The following is a 14,327-nucleotide window of genomic DNA, read 5'->3' as shown; positions in this document are numbered from 1 at the left end:
AGTTGGCAGATTGATGTCGTATGCCTGCCGAGAGCGCTCGATAACGTTTTACTGCCACGCAAAAAGGTTCATCATGCGCAAATAAATACATCCTCACCGGCAGGCGCTAGTAGCGAGGGCCTGAGCGATCGGCGGGCAGCCATCTTCTATTGCCTTTCGGAACGGCGCACTCTGTGGCTATTCAAAAAAAATTCAGCTTCTGTTCGGCATATTAATGCATTTTTTCGCGTACACATCACTTTGACGTGGTGAGTTCTCGCGGTTTTGTGAGGTCGCATGACAGACAGGCAAAGTGGGCGTAGCCAGAAAACAATAGCAGAGGGCTAATGGTGAAAAGTTCTTGAATCAGGAATGATTATTTTTCTTTTCTGCGCTTTAATCATGCATAATCAGTGTGTACACGATATATCAGATGGGGAGCTATCGCGGCTTTCGTGACGTCGCGTGACAGACAGGCGAAGTTGTGAGAAGCCCGAAAATGTTTTCACCAATAGTGGAGGCTGATTACAGAAATTGGAATCAAAACAGTTTGGAATCATTTTACGTTATAGGGCCCTAGGATTACCAAGGGGCGGAATCGACTGGATCAAGAACTGAACAATAATAGAATTTTGACAAGCGTGACCAGGTGTAAAGCTTCACAATTGGGAATTTTCTTGCGAATAATAACGCAAGAAAATTCCCAATTGTGAAGCTTTACACCTGGTCACACTTGTCAAAATTCGGCTCAGAGAGATAATTCGCAGCGTCAAATATAAATCTGAAACAATATATTACACCATATTAGGCAATACACAGAACCAACATGAAGTAAGCTGAATAGATCATAGAATAGTAAAATATATTTAATGGCACTCGTACGGACTCTTATCAATGTGCACACCAGGACGAGCAAAAAAAAATTACCGCAGAGCAAGCAGAAACTCAGCCGAATCAGAGAACTTAAGTTAAATCCCGAATCGTGTAGAATAATGAAGTTTGCTTTTAGGGTATAGCGAAGTGAAACTTTTTGATGTCCCGGTAAAGTTTATACACTGCAACTGTTGCTTACTTTGAACTTCTTCTACATTGCATATTTCCTAGAAAAAAACTAAACGTTCACCTTGTTTCAATCCTACGCTTTGGACGGCGACGGAAGTGCTGGTAGATAATATGTGCATCACCGTTTGATTGACCAGCGGTTAACTCTGAATTCAGAAAGACTGGACCAAAAAGTCGAAATTTAAGGTTCAATATGTGTGCATGGAACAAAATTTCTGGAAGTAGAAATGTTGCTGAAGTCAGATCCTTTTCAACGTGAGTTTTCGAACAAAGAAACTATTCCAGCTTCATTTCACGCATTGTCTTCCCAACTTTAAGCACCATATATGCAGTCTGTGAATAGGCGATATACTTGCGCTATAACTAATTTTTGCGTAGATTTCACTCATTCCAGCGTCTACGACAGAAGAATTGGCATTTCTAGAAACTGAAAGAGCTGATTCACACAAAATACCACCAAAGGAACTGTATTGTATATTCGGGTCGTATATTCTGAAATGTAAATTGTAGAATAAAATGCGAAATGTACGCGATCATTAGTAATTTACGCTCTTAAATGCAAAATGGCGAGCAGGCTTCATAGTCATATGAGATTCGACGACTGGTGTACGTTCCTGCCACTATCATTGACATTCGAGCATTCTTCCCTTTTTAATGCAAAGCCATGCGCAAATGTATTGTGAGCTGCCACGTACCGAATCGGCACAGCCCGTTATCAGGGCTGCCGCAGTGGAAAGGCTCGAGAATAAGCAGCACCACCTCCTGGGGTTTTCAACGTGGTTCCATTGCACGATGGATGACCGTTTTGACATTCTGTCTCTTAGGAATGCCGATCGAAGGATACAAGCCACAACTTGGTGTTCAGCAGCTCAACGCCATTCAGTTACTGCGACGGGTCGACCTAAGATAACAGCATGAATCGGAATTCAGCCGTTACAGAAATATAATACGACATTATTCATTGCCATGTTGAGTTCTGCAAAGCGAATGTTTGCGTAATTTGTAGAGCACGCCGAAGGGAATACGAGACCCGTCCTTGTCGAACCAAATAACTGTAGCGTCTCCTTTTCTACGCGTAACCGTACTGACGAATGGCGTCTTAAACAGCATCGGCTGGAGTGCTCATCCTGAGGATGACTTCTGCCGCAGAAGTGGTATTTCCGCAGAAGTGGCAGTGCTAAGCAGAGCCACTGTACCGGACTTTAATGGCGCCACAAACCATGTTGGTACACATATTAGAGTAGAAGTACTGAGATAAATACGATCAGCAAAAGAAACGCTCGTTAAGATATTAACAATGAGGTGCAGCCAAAGCATGTGCAGATTCTAGCCCCTCTGCTTGCCGGAGGAAATGAGTGTTTACGCAGCGCTTAAACGCTGAACGGCAAAGCGGCTTTCAGCATTACAGCATTCAGTAATAGCTTGGCACGCTATATAGGGTGTTTTTTAGTTGCATCAAATTATAAAAAAAGGTTGCCTGTGGCAGACAGCCCAACTCTATCTATTGATCTAAATTACTCAATGACGCAGCCTTTACTTCTAAGTAAAATCAAAATGCCTACATGAATAATTACCCTAGTTGCACTAATTAACTTTTTATTAATTGCATTGTGGCACATATTCCAGCCTACGAAATATAGCCGGTGAGTGTGCAAGATGTATTCACTTGAAACAAATTGTCAGGACTGAACCAGTTTTGAGATAATATTTTTGCATAGGTCCGACGAAATGCAATGGCGCTGCAGTTACTTCTTTATGAAAACTGTTTTTTGCATGGAAGCACAAACGTAACTGGAACACCAATGCATGTAGTAGGACATTTTGAAAATTATAATCTCGAAACTGGAGCAGTCCTAACATTTCGTTTCGAGTGGATAAGCCTTGCGCACTCACCAACTACAATTCGTAAATAGATTAATATATGTGCCGTAAAATATAATTAAGATGCTTAGTGTAATGATAGTAATTATTGAATTAGGCATTTTTATTTTTCGCAGAGGTAATGGCCGACTCATTGAGTAATTTAAATCAAGGGTTACAATTGTGCTATCTGCATCAGACAATTAAAATAATGATGCAACCCCCCCAAAAAAAGAACACTCTGTATAGACACGCCTAATAACAATGGAAATAACCAATGAAAATCACTGCCTCAAGGAATTGCCACAAAAAGCGCCCTTCGGAAGTGTTTTTTCTTGCAGCAGTTGCTTCCAAAACCACGTGCACAGTTTGTAAGCAGAAGTTTTCGATCGCAGCAATCTATAAAATTAGGAGTCACTACGCCAGCAACCGGGAATAGTGAGAGTGATAAGCATAGCGCAATTTGTAAATGGAGAAAGCAGAACAATAGGCGGCTTTCACAGGAGTTAGGGCAACTTTCGTTACGCATTCGTATTTTGACCTTTTCAAGGCCACTTCTGAGATTAAACACCTGGTGCAATAAATTGCTGCATCTCTGACTGCAGCAAATCACAATGCTAACTGCAATGTGTCGCTTTTTTGGCCCAGGGCCTTAGTTCTCACCGAGCTCGGAGGCTGTGGCCTCCACGCGGAATATTCTGCGGCATATTTTGAAGAATTAAAAGATAAAAATACTTGTTTATAGAGGAAAACGGTGCTGAAAACAGTCCGCGAACGGCTGTCTGTCTCTATAAGAGCGCAGGTCAGTGTAAGAAAACGGAATGTTGTGAAATAAATAAACTTTTCCTTTCAGTCCTCCTAATGGTAGTGAATTAAAGGAACGAGCAATGAACTCGTTCTCTAAGTTTAATAACACCAGTTACTACTTGCCCAAACCCGCACTTTCTTTTACGTGGCATGGATTGTGCATTTTCATCAACTTTCCTTCATGCAGTGCTTGAGAGTACATGTACACTATTGCAAATATTGCTGCCAATTTGTGTTCAGTCTAAACGGTATTGTTATACGAAGGCACTGCATGCTGGCTTTTTATAATTGACTACTCGCTGTTTTTATTATTTTTTCAGTATATTCGGTTGCGGTTTCATTCATATATTTCGCTGATCGCCTGCTTATTATACATTCTTGTCACGGTAAGTAAAATCCCTTTTTATTCAGAATAATTGTTGTAACGGTGGTGGTTGCGACCTTCTCATAGGCTATTTTTGGGCCCCTCGGAGATGAAAGATGCCTAAATAAACGTGAGGAAAACCTGCACCACAGAAGGTATGGCAGGTGTAAGCCAAATAAACGTACATTAAAAGGGGTATAAACCCAAAAAGGTTTAAAGAGGTATAAAGAGGTATAAACCCAAAATCGCCGAACCAAATGTCAAAATGATTATGTTGATCGACCGAAAGTTCGATGCACCAAAGGTCAACATCAGCATGATAGGATGCGTCTGGACAGTATTTATTGAAACATATTTGGCAAAATCATTTGATGAAAAGAGGGAATGAAATCGAAAAGAGAAGGTCGTTAAGAAAGAAAAGACAGGTGTTGAAGGTGGCAAGGCAGGCCACCAAGAGCAGAGGTCAGGCAGGTGTGGACAGGTGGTTGGCAGGTGACCCAAAATGTCCAGGGACATGGGACGTCGGCGATGTGCTGCGAAATAGCGTGGAGCTAGAGTATAACTGAATATTGAACCGAAGCTAAATCGAAAGAGAAGCTCCAAACAATATGGTTAGATAAAGAACTTTATTGAGGTCCTGAAGGATTCCGCCCCCGTTTTATAGGGGGAGGATCGCGGGCCGCTCCCACGTAGGGACGGGGAGGCCTAGACTCACCGCTGCGTCGTGGGCCTTCTGGACAGCCTGGAGTTGTTGTAGTAGGACCGGGCTCTTGATCATGGAATGAAATTCATCTTCAGAGAAGTCGTGATGCTTTCCTTGTAAAGAGGGGCACCCCCAGAGCATGTGTCTGAAATCACTGCGATCGTTACAATCTGGACAATGTGCTGAAATGTCTGAGTAGTGACTGTAAATGGAGAGACTGGGGTATGTCTCCGTCTGAAGCATGCGAAGAGAGATTGCCTGTGGCCGAGACAACTTTTCGTGTGGGAGTGAGAAGGACCTACGGCCCATTTGATAGTGTTTCGTGACCTCGTTGAAAGTAGTCAAAATGTCCCTAAAATGAAGGCTGGGGGCTGGTTCCTCCGCCTGAGCCGCGCAAGTCCCGGCGCGGCAAGTGAGACCTCGCGCCTGGGAGTGGGCTAGCTCGTTGACGTTGGAAAGGCCCCCGACCCTCGAGCCAAGATGAGCAGGGAACCAAGTGATGGTGTGGTGTGTGAGTTCCTTGTGAGCGAGAGTTCTAAAAACTTCCTTGCAGATGGTCCCGGAAGCAAAGGCCCTAGCAGCGGATCTACCGTCAGTGTAAACATCAGTTCTTTGCGGAGCAAGGAGAGCGAGTGCGATGGCCATCTGCTCTGCTTTGTGAGAAGAAGAGGTTCGAACCGATGCTGAGTATAGAATCCGACCCTTAGTATCTGTGGATACTACTGCAAAGTGAGCGGAAGCGCCGTACTGGGCGGCATCGACAAAGCATGCTAGCGGAGAGTGGGCGTGAGCGTGGGCTAAAAGAGAGGAGGCTCGAGCGACACGCCTGCCCACGTTGTATTGTGGGTGCATGTTTCGTGGAAGGGGAGAGACCTTGATGCAAGGTGTCATGTGATCAGAGAGATGTGTGTTTTGCACTTCGAGCGTGAGGGGGTTGTGTCCCGTGTCAATCAGGATCTTTCTCCCTGCTGATGTATATAAAGCTTGAATTTTGATCCTTCTAAGTAGGAGCGGAAGTACCGAATGGCCTTTAGGACAGCGAGGGCTTCTTTCTCAGTTGTTGTGTAGTTTACTTCCGTCTTGGTGAAAGTGTAACTGTAGTAAGCCACCACGAGAAGCTGCTGATTGGCTGCCCGGGTGGAGTCTCGTTGATACAGAACCGCTCCCGTTCCATAATGCGACGCATCTGTATTTAGTTCAAATGGAAGCGAAAAGTCCGGAAGGCAAAGTACAGGGTCAGAAGAAATTAGCTGTACCAGCTCTTCGTATGCATAATCGCATTCTCTTGTCCATTGAAAAGGTACATCTTTTTGCGTCAACCTTGTTAAGCACCGTGTCTTCATAGCGTAGTCCCGAATATATGCTCTGAAATGGCCGGCTAGTCCCAAAAACACGCGAAGTGAATGGACGTCAGAAGGCTTCACAAGTTTAGCGATGCGCGCCACGGACTCTTCTTTGGTATTTTTAGTGGTACCATCCAATACTCGACCCAAAAAGGTAACTTTGTTTTTAAAGAACTCGCTGTTCTTGAAGTTTACCTTGAGCATGGCTTCGGACAAAGCAGTGAGAACATGCGCAAGGTGTTCTTCATGTTGCTGCTCACTCTTAGAGTATACAATGATGTCGTCCACATATACATTGCAGAAGCGACCAATAAAAGGGTTCAGAACTGTATTCATCATCTTCTGAAACAAACTGGGCGAGTTTTTCCAACCAAACGGCAGACGATTATATTCATAAATGTTAAATGGAGTCACAAAGGCGATGTATTGCTTGGTTTCTTCTTGAAGTGGCATTTGCCAGAAGCCTTTGCATAGATCTATCCTGGAAAACCAGGTGCAGCCGCCTGTTTCGTCAATGATGCTGTCTATCCGAGGCATTGCAAATGGGATCAAATGCGTTTGGTTGTTGATCGCTCTGTAGTCAGTGCACAGCCTGAGGCTACCGTCTTCTTTTGGGGCAATGGTGATTGGCGATGCAAATGGCGATACAGATGGACGGATGATACCAGCATCTAACATCTTTTGAAGCTCCTCTTTAAGCCATGTCTTCTTTTCTCTCGATAGGTTGTATCTCTTTTTCCGGACTATAGTAGTGTCGTGTAATTTAAAGGGGACTTCAAACTTGGTGGTAGCAGTAGGATAGCCTCCCAAGCAGAACAATTCCGGGTAGAGTTTCTGAATACTTTCTCCATTTTTCGGCCTGCGAATTCGGTTTGCATCAGTCGAAGGTTTGGAATTCTCTTCATGAGGACTCACAGACACAGTGTCGTCCCAGTGAATGTTTAGCCTCAACGCATTCATGTCCAGGCGAGAGAGAAGGAAGTCGTATTCGACACCTTCTATCACCAAGGCAAGAACCTCCGCGTACTGCGACTGATATTTTAGCTTTAACGGTTATCCATTCGCAGTGTTCCTTTTCACGACCATCATACCCTCGTACAAGGACTGATCTGCCAGTGAATATGTCTTCTGCATTTGCTCTGCTTCTCCTGAGTATTGATATTGAAGCGCCACTGTCGACAAGAGCTTGCAGGTTCTGTCCGTTCACTTCAAGGTGTATGTGAAGTAAACTTGAAGAAATTAGTAGGATGGTCTCGTTTAGTTTCGGTTGAACACACTGAGGCTTTTGTGGCATTTGTTTCTCTTTCAGCAGTACTGGTGACTGCAAGGCGTCACCGGGTCGTGAGTCGGTGGCTCTAAGTCTAATATTTGCACTGTCTTTAAGTTGCGGCGACCTTGCAACCGAGTTGCTCGACTGACTATCTGACTGGCGGGGAACATCTGGCCGCGTCTTGCAGCTCCTCTCAGACCAGTAGTGAGGGAATACTTGTAGTAAGCTCTAGTAGATCTTCGAGAGTTTGCCGGCCCTTTTATTTGTGCTTGCCGTTGCAAATCTCTCGGGAGACCGTGAATTACAAGTGCTAAGACTGATCCTTAATGGCACCTCTGGTTCAGCAAGTCGAAGCAGTCGCTGCTTTTCAAGGAAGTAGTCAAGTGGTGAACCAGATCTAAAACGGTAGAACAGCGCCAGGTCCCATCGCTGTACGCTATTTGTTTCGAATGTAGACAGGAAGTTCGCTTTCCACATGCACCAAGGTTCGCAAACATGTTCTAAGAACCGCAACTCATGCCACTTTTTTGCTACACCACTGAGAAATTGTCGCATGTTTAAGACTCGGTCTTGGTCAGACAACCATCCGTTGTATTCCGCTGCGGCCTCATAAAAAGTTATCCACCCTTCTGGGTTATCCGAAGACCCGTCAAAAGTTTCAGGCCGTAAAATTTCAATTGGGTGGTTTCTTTTGTGGCGTAAAGCAGACAGCAGAGTTTCCGTCATGGCATTCTGTTGCAAAAATTGCTGCTGTTGCGTCGTTATGGCCCGAAGAATTGTTGATATCTTGTCACATGATGCTACATGACCGAATGGTCGTCCGAGTACAAGCTGGTTAAACAGGGTCACTGGGATATTCACCTTCGCCGAACCTCGTTTAACAAGCTCTTCGGGCGACATAGAAGCTCGATCCAGAACAACATCCAGGAGCTCACCCATTGTTGTGTTCAAAGGGAGGTCGACCGGGGAATCATCCTGGACTTGGTAGCCTTTGAATACCACTCGGTCGTTGTACTTCTCCACGAAAAAACTCACCCACATCTTCGTTCACTTGTCGGCTGCGCCAAAATATGAAATTCAAAAATTGAAAGCCTGGCAACCTGTGCCGTTTTCTGAGCCTCGATGACTTCTTCGAGCGTATTGTGGATTCCAAGGTCCATCAGTTTCTCTGTGCTCGTGCGCATCGGAAGACCTAGGACTCTCTTCATGGTTTTTCGAATGAGAGTGTTTAATTTAGTCCTATCGTGGCGTTGCCACTTGTGCATGGATGCGACATAGTTTATGTGGCTCATCAAAAAGGCATGGAACAGTCTGCGGAGGTTGCCCTCCCGAAGACCACCCCGATTGTTGGAGATCCTAACGATTAATCGGATGACCCCTTCCGCCTTGGAAGTCAGACGGTCGATCGTACGGCCGTTCTGTCCGTTGGCTTCGATGATCATGCCCAGAACACATATGAAATCCACCCTCGGGATTCGCTTCCCCGCAGCCGTGTGCAGCCTAATGTCGACGTCGGCCAGTGGTTTCCAGTTTTGGGGTTTAGGACCCCTTCTCGTGGGCCGATATAAAAGAAGTTCGGACTTTGACGGCGAGAGCTTGAGACCCATTTCCTTGATGTATACTTCAACACAGTCGACAGCCTCCTGAAGGGAGCTCTCCACGCAGCCCTCCGAGCCACCGACACTCCATATGGTAATATCGTTCGCGTAAAGGGAGTACTTGATGCCATCCAGGCTTGAGAGCTCGGCAGCAAGCCCGCACATGGCAATGTTAAACAGCAGCGGGGAGAGGACTGAGCCCTGAGGAGTGCCGAAGGAACCCAGATCGTAGGGCTCAGATTTGAGGTCCCCTAGCTTGATAGTGGCTCTTCTATCCCTAAGGAACGAGCTGGCGAAATTGTGAAAGCTGGTTCCTAGGTTGAGGCGAGAGATGGATTTGAGTATGTGGGACTGTGAAACATTGTCAAAGGCCTTCTCTAGATCGAGGCCGAGAATGGCCCTAACGTCCTTTGTCTCCTGATCTATAATATGATGTTTCAACATTTTCATGACGTCCTGAGTCGATAGGTGTGGTCTGAAACCTATCATGTTGATAGGGAAGAGGTTTGTTTCCTCAATGTGTTTTGATATGCGATCGTTGATGACGTGCTCGGCGACCTTGCCTATACAAGACGTGAGAGAAATCGGTCTCAAATTGTTAAGACTGGGACTCCGACCTGGTTTGGGGATGAAAATGACTGACGCCATTTTCCAGTGCTCGGGCAAAAGCCCCCGACTCCCAAATACGATTGAATTCTTTGGTGAGGATGGTGACAGAACCGTCGTCTAGATTACGTAGCATCTGGTTCGTGATGCCGTCTGGGCCGGGGGCGGATTTCCCGTTAAGATTGGTTAATGCGTTCCGGACCTCTGCTTCATGGAAGGGCTTGTCCATCTCGAGGGCTGGCGATCCCGTGTATTGCGGGTAGCCAGAAGGAGGTCGGGCTATAGCCAGAGGTAGGTATGTTCGGGCTAAAGACTCCATTATTTCCGCGTCTGATTTCGCTTTTCTTTCCGAGTGTAGTATTCTGTCTACCAGACGTGTCTGTGTGGATCTGGATTTGGTCTCCTGCAGCAGGTGTTTGAGGAGGTTCCATTTCCCCCGCACTCTCATTTGGCCATCAACCGTGTTGCAAATTGCGCCCCAATGCTGTTTCTCCAGCGTCTGACAGTGTACGGATATGTCCCGATTAAGACTCGCTATGCGCTTGCGTAGTCTGCGATTCCGGCGGTGTGCTGTCCACCTGGTAACGAGGGTGCTTTTTGCCTCCAGAAGATGGGCAAGCCTGCTATCCATTTTACTGACCTTAAGATCAGTCTTGATCGTTTTGGTGGCCGACTTGACGTCTTCGCCAAGCTGAGATAGCCACTTGGCGAAATCCAGTGGGTCATTGCCTTCTTGTGTGTTCCTAGATCTGATCTTACGAAAGAGGTCCCAGTCTGTGAACTTGAAAGTTCTAGGGGGTTTGCCCTGAATTTGTAATGTTGTACTTAGAATATAGTGGTCGCTCCCCCAGTCCTCGGCCAAGTTAGACCACGAGACCTCTCCCGTGGTTGCAACAAAGGTGAGGTCTGGGGTGGTATCTCTACAGCAAGAAGTTCCAGTGCGGGTAGGAAACGCGGGGTCCGTTACCAGAGTGAGGTGTAGATCAGAGGCCGCTTGCCAGAGCTCGGCTCCTTTGGCAGTGGTGCGAGGGTAGCCCCAAGCATGATGGGGTGCGTTGAAATCCCCCGCTATCACTATGGGTGCGCCCGCATTGCTAGCGATCGTAATAGCTTTCGATAACAACGTGGTGAAGCGATGGTGCCTACCTTTTGGAGAGCTATATATGTGGAGTATGAAGATGCGGTTTCTTAGCTTGCTGCCTGGTATGATCTCTATCAGAGTGTGTTCAACCTTGCTGTGTCTCATGTGTAGATTGTGCGTGATTGAAGTGTACTGGTTAGACACCAACGTGCAGATACCTCTGCCATCTGGACTTTTCGTGATGTGGGGTGTGTAGCCCGACAGGCTCACCATTTCCGTCAGCGTCTCGTGTAGCATAATAACTTGTGGTCGGATTGACTGGGATTTGATGTACTGCTGTAGGGCTGCCCTTTTTGACTGGAAGCCCCAACAGTTCCATTGCAAAATTACGAAATTGTTATGGTGTCCATTGTTGAGTATCGCTGGAGGTTTCTTCTGCGAATTGCTACGGGATGGCAGCGTCTGTGCGATCGTGACCTTAGGATTTACTTTGACCGGGGTAGCCTCGGCTGAGTGTACAACTTTAATTTGGTCAGCTTCAATCTTTGTGATTCTGCTGTCCAATGCCGCTATCGACTGGACCACTGCCTTTAGTGCATTTTTGATCTCGGCTAAGGTATCCTTGACCTGCGATTTGAAACCTGCATCCTCGTCCTTGGCCGGGTTTGCTAGCGCTCTCCTTTTTGTGGGTTTTGCCCCTGGCTGGACGTCCATAGGGACCTCATCGAGGATCGTAGCCGATGCGGCTACTGTGCTGGGATGCGTGATAGGAGGAGACGGTGATGTAACCGGGTGCGATTTCCTTAAGTCGGCTATTTCAGCTCTAAGTTGCTCAACAATTGCTCTAAGGCTAGCATTTTTTCTCTGCATCTGTACAAAAATATCCGTATGTTGCTCTGGATGAGTGCCCCCCTTTACCTGTGGGTGTAGGTTCTTAACCTTGGATGCCCAGGTCTGGTGCTGATTTCCTTGCTGCATAGCGATGCGGACGGCAGGTACCCTGGAGCGGGAAGGGCCCCTGGATCTCGAACGGTCTCTGGATACCGAACGGTCACCCGCTCCGCCCCTGGAACGGGAGCGCCCTCGTGATGGGCGTAGTTGTTGGCTGACGTCAGGCGAGCGCCAGCTGCTGCTCGGGCCCGCAGCGGTACCGCGTCCACCTGCGCCGGCTGGTAGCGGCGGGAAGTCTCCGCCGCCATCTGTGAAGTTTATGTCGTCGTCGTGTCTTCCGCAAAGGCCGACGTATATTGCATCAGCCGCTCTCTTCTTCTTCTTCGGACTATGTAAGGCACTTGAAAACGTTGTTTACACGTCTTGTCTGCCGTGGGATGTGGACCCCAGCAAGACTTGCATTCCGGGGTGCAGACGTGACCCTCCGTAGGAGATTGAATACCGCAGCCTCTACAGACCGCCTCTTCTGGGTTGGGACAAACATCGACTCGATGACCAAGCTTTCCACAGGCATAACAGACATCCGTCTGTCTGCGAAACAGGTTGGAACGCACCAAGATTGTGCCACACATGATGTAATTAGGAACTTTTAGTCCGTCAAAGAGGATTATCACCGTGGTGGAATTCTTGATTCTCTTGACCTGTAGTGCAGTAGGGTTCCTTTGATGCACGATAAGTGAATAAAGCTGTTCTTGACCAATGTCCAAGTCTATACCCCTGATGACACCTTTGCATGTGTTGTCGGGGGCCACTCGGTAGGCTCTAACTTCAAAACTGGCCTTACCGATAGTAATAGTGTTGATCTTGGAGTATGCCCTGGCGTTCTTCTCCGCCGGGGTACTGATAACTGCGATGTTCTGCATCATGTTCGGGCAAACCACGTCTTCTGCGACGTCTTCTTCACTGAGCGCTGCAGCCATTGCGATTGACTGGGCAAACTTGATTTGACTCACATTTCTCATGTCGAGGCCATTTCTAGGTCTCACGATGATTCGATGGTGGTCTTTTGGGAGGTGAGGAAGTCTCGAAGCAGCAATAACGCGCCTCTTCAATGCAGCTCGGGAGCAATGAGACGACTCCGCGTTGCGGGGCATCGAGACGCTTGCTTGCATCTCGTTCGTGGGGTTATGCGTCGTACGAAGTTTGCGTTTAGCGGTGGCCACGGACCAACCAGAGTCTTGAAGATCATCGGGAGTGATATTCTCTCCATCGACGGAGATTTGCATAGACATCTTCGGCCTAGAGTGCGGGAAAACCCTTGCGGGAACGGCCGGCGGCCGCTCCGCCGATGGGTAGCTAGGCCTAGCGCGGTAGGCAAAAAAGTCTTGAAAAAGAGGTCGAAAAGTCCACCCACCATGAAAAACTTGGTCGCGATGAAATTCCTGTGACTTTATGCGTTGAGTGGCACAAAAATTCGCTCACAAATAGGCAAGAAACTGACCGGAAACATTCTCGAAAGCAGGAGCCGATATTTGCTCGGGCGGTCTAGTCGGCGTCCTCGCGCGTCAACAATATGGTGTGTCATAAAAAAAAAACAATGAGGAAACCAGCAGGCGTGGTCAGCGGGGTGAGACGAATGATAATGATGATGATGACAGGGATGAGGATGGAATCCAGACATTCCGCGAATAGTATAACTGGAGCAATGCTCCACCTTAGTCGGCGTAACCAAGGACACGGAACAACGAAAGCTGAATCAGCCTGCCGAAACTAACTAAACTAAATTAACTCAGCCTTTCGGCTGAATTAGCCTACCGGACTTGGTTGGCAACAATTTCTCTGCTCGAGTGACACTTTCCATGTTATGAATAGTATATGTCACTATGTTTGAGCCCATCAATTCAGTCTCTCGCAGAAAGGTGAATACGATGCGTGGTACTTCATGCCACACTGTCCGAAGTTTTTCTTTGACAATCAACGGCTCTGTGCTGTTGTGAGTAAACTCTCCCAGTCTCATCCTGTCAAGAAGCGCCTTTTCAAAGGTCAATCGATATGCAGTACAGAGTTTTTCGCGTAACTTGAACCAAGCTCTAAACATGGCACACCTTAAAAGTGCATATTGTTTTTGTCATTTCCAGTTACTTGTAATATTTTTAACTGTCATCAGTTACCTAACTACCTGGCCCAAGGTATAAGTGTATTGGCAAGTGCAGTAGAGGTTGCAGAAAAATAGCTAATGAAGTTGTTTTCAATATGTTCTCGTTTACATGGTTCTCTTGATGGGGCTCTGAAGAAAGCCTGCGCAATAAAAAAGAATAGTAGTATAGGAATAGTGTACATTTTATTACGAGTGCAAGAGCCCTTCATATTCAATTTCTATGCAATTCCAGAATTCAGCATCTTAAGTTATTGAATTGCAATGGGGATGTTTTCCTTGCAACACTCGATCTGGCGTTAGAACGGCAGACTGAAACAAGTCAAAAGGGAGCTATGGCGAAGCGGGCGAGCAAGCGTTGCTTGTCTTCTTCTTCCTTCACCAGCACCATGGCCCAGTCCCTTCAGTACAATCACTCCCCACCAAAAGAGGAGCCATCCTGGCGACCTAGGGGCAGGAGAAGACAGGGGGGTCGTGGCACTGCTTTAGGCGGGAGACGTGGACAATTTCCTGGCCGCGACGACGCTGGTCGGAAGACGCGTCCTTCGGCTCGATGAGGTAGTTGACTGCGGATGTTTGTCGCAGTACCCGATAGGGACCATGGTACT

Source organism: Dermacentor silvarum, chromosome 8 (genome assembly GCF_013339745.2).
Source record: "Dermacentor silvarum isolate Dsil-2018 chromosome 8, BIME_Dsil_1.4, whole genome shotgun sequence".
Lineage (NCBI taxonomy): Eukaryota > Metazoa > Arthropoda > Arachnida > Ixodida > Ixodidae > Dermacentor > Dermacentor silvarum.
Note: the sequence above shows the minus strand (reverse complement) of the source record.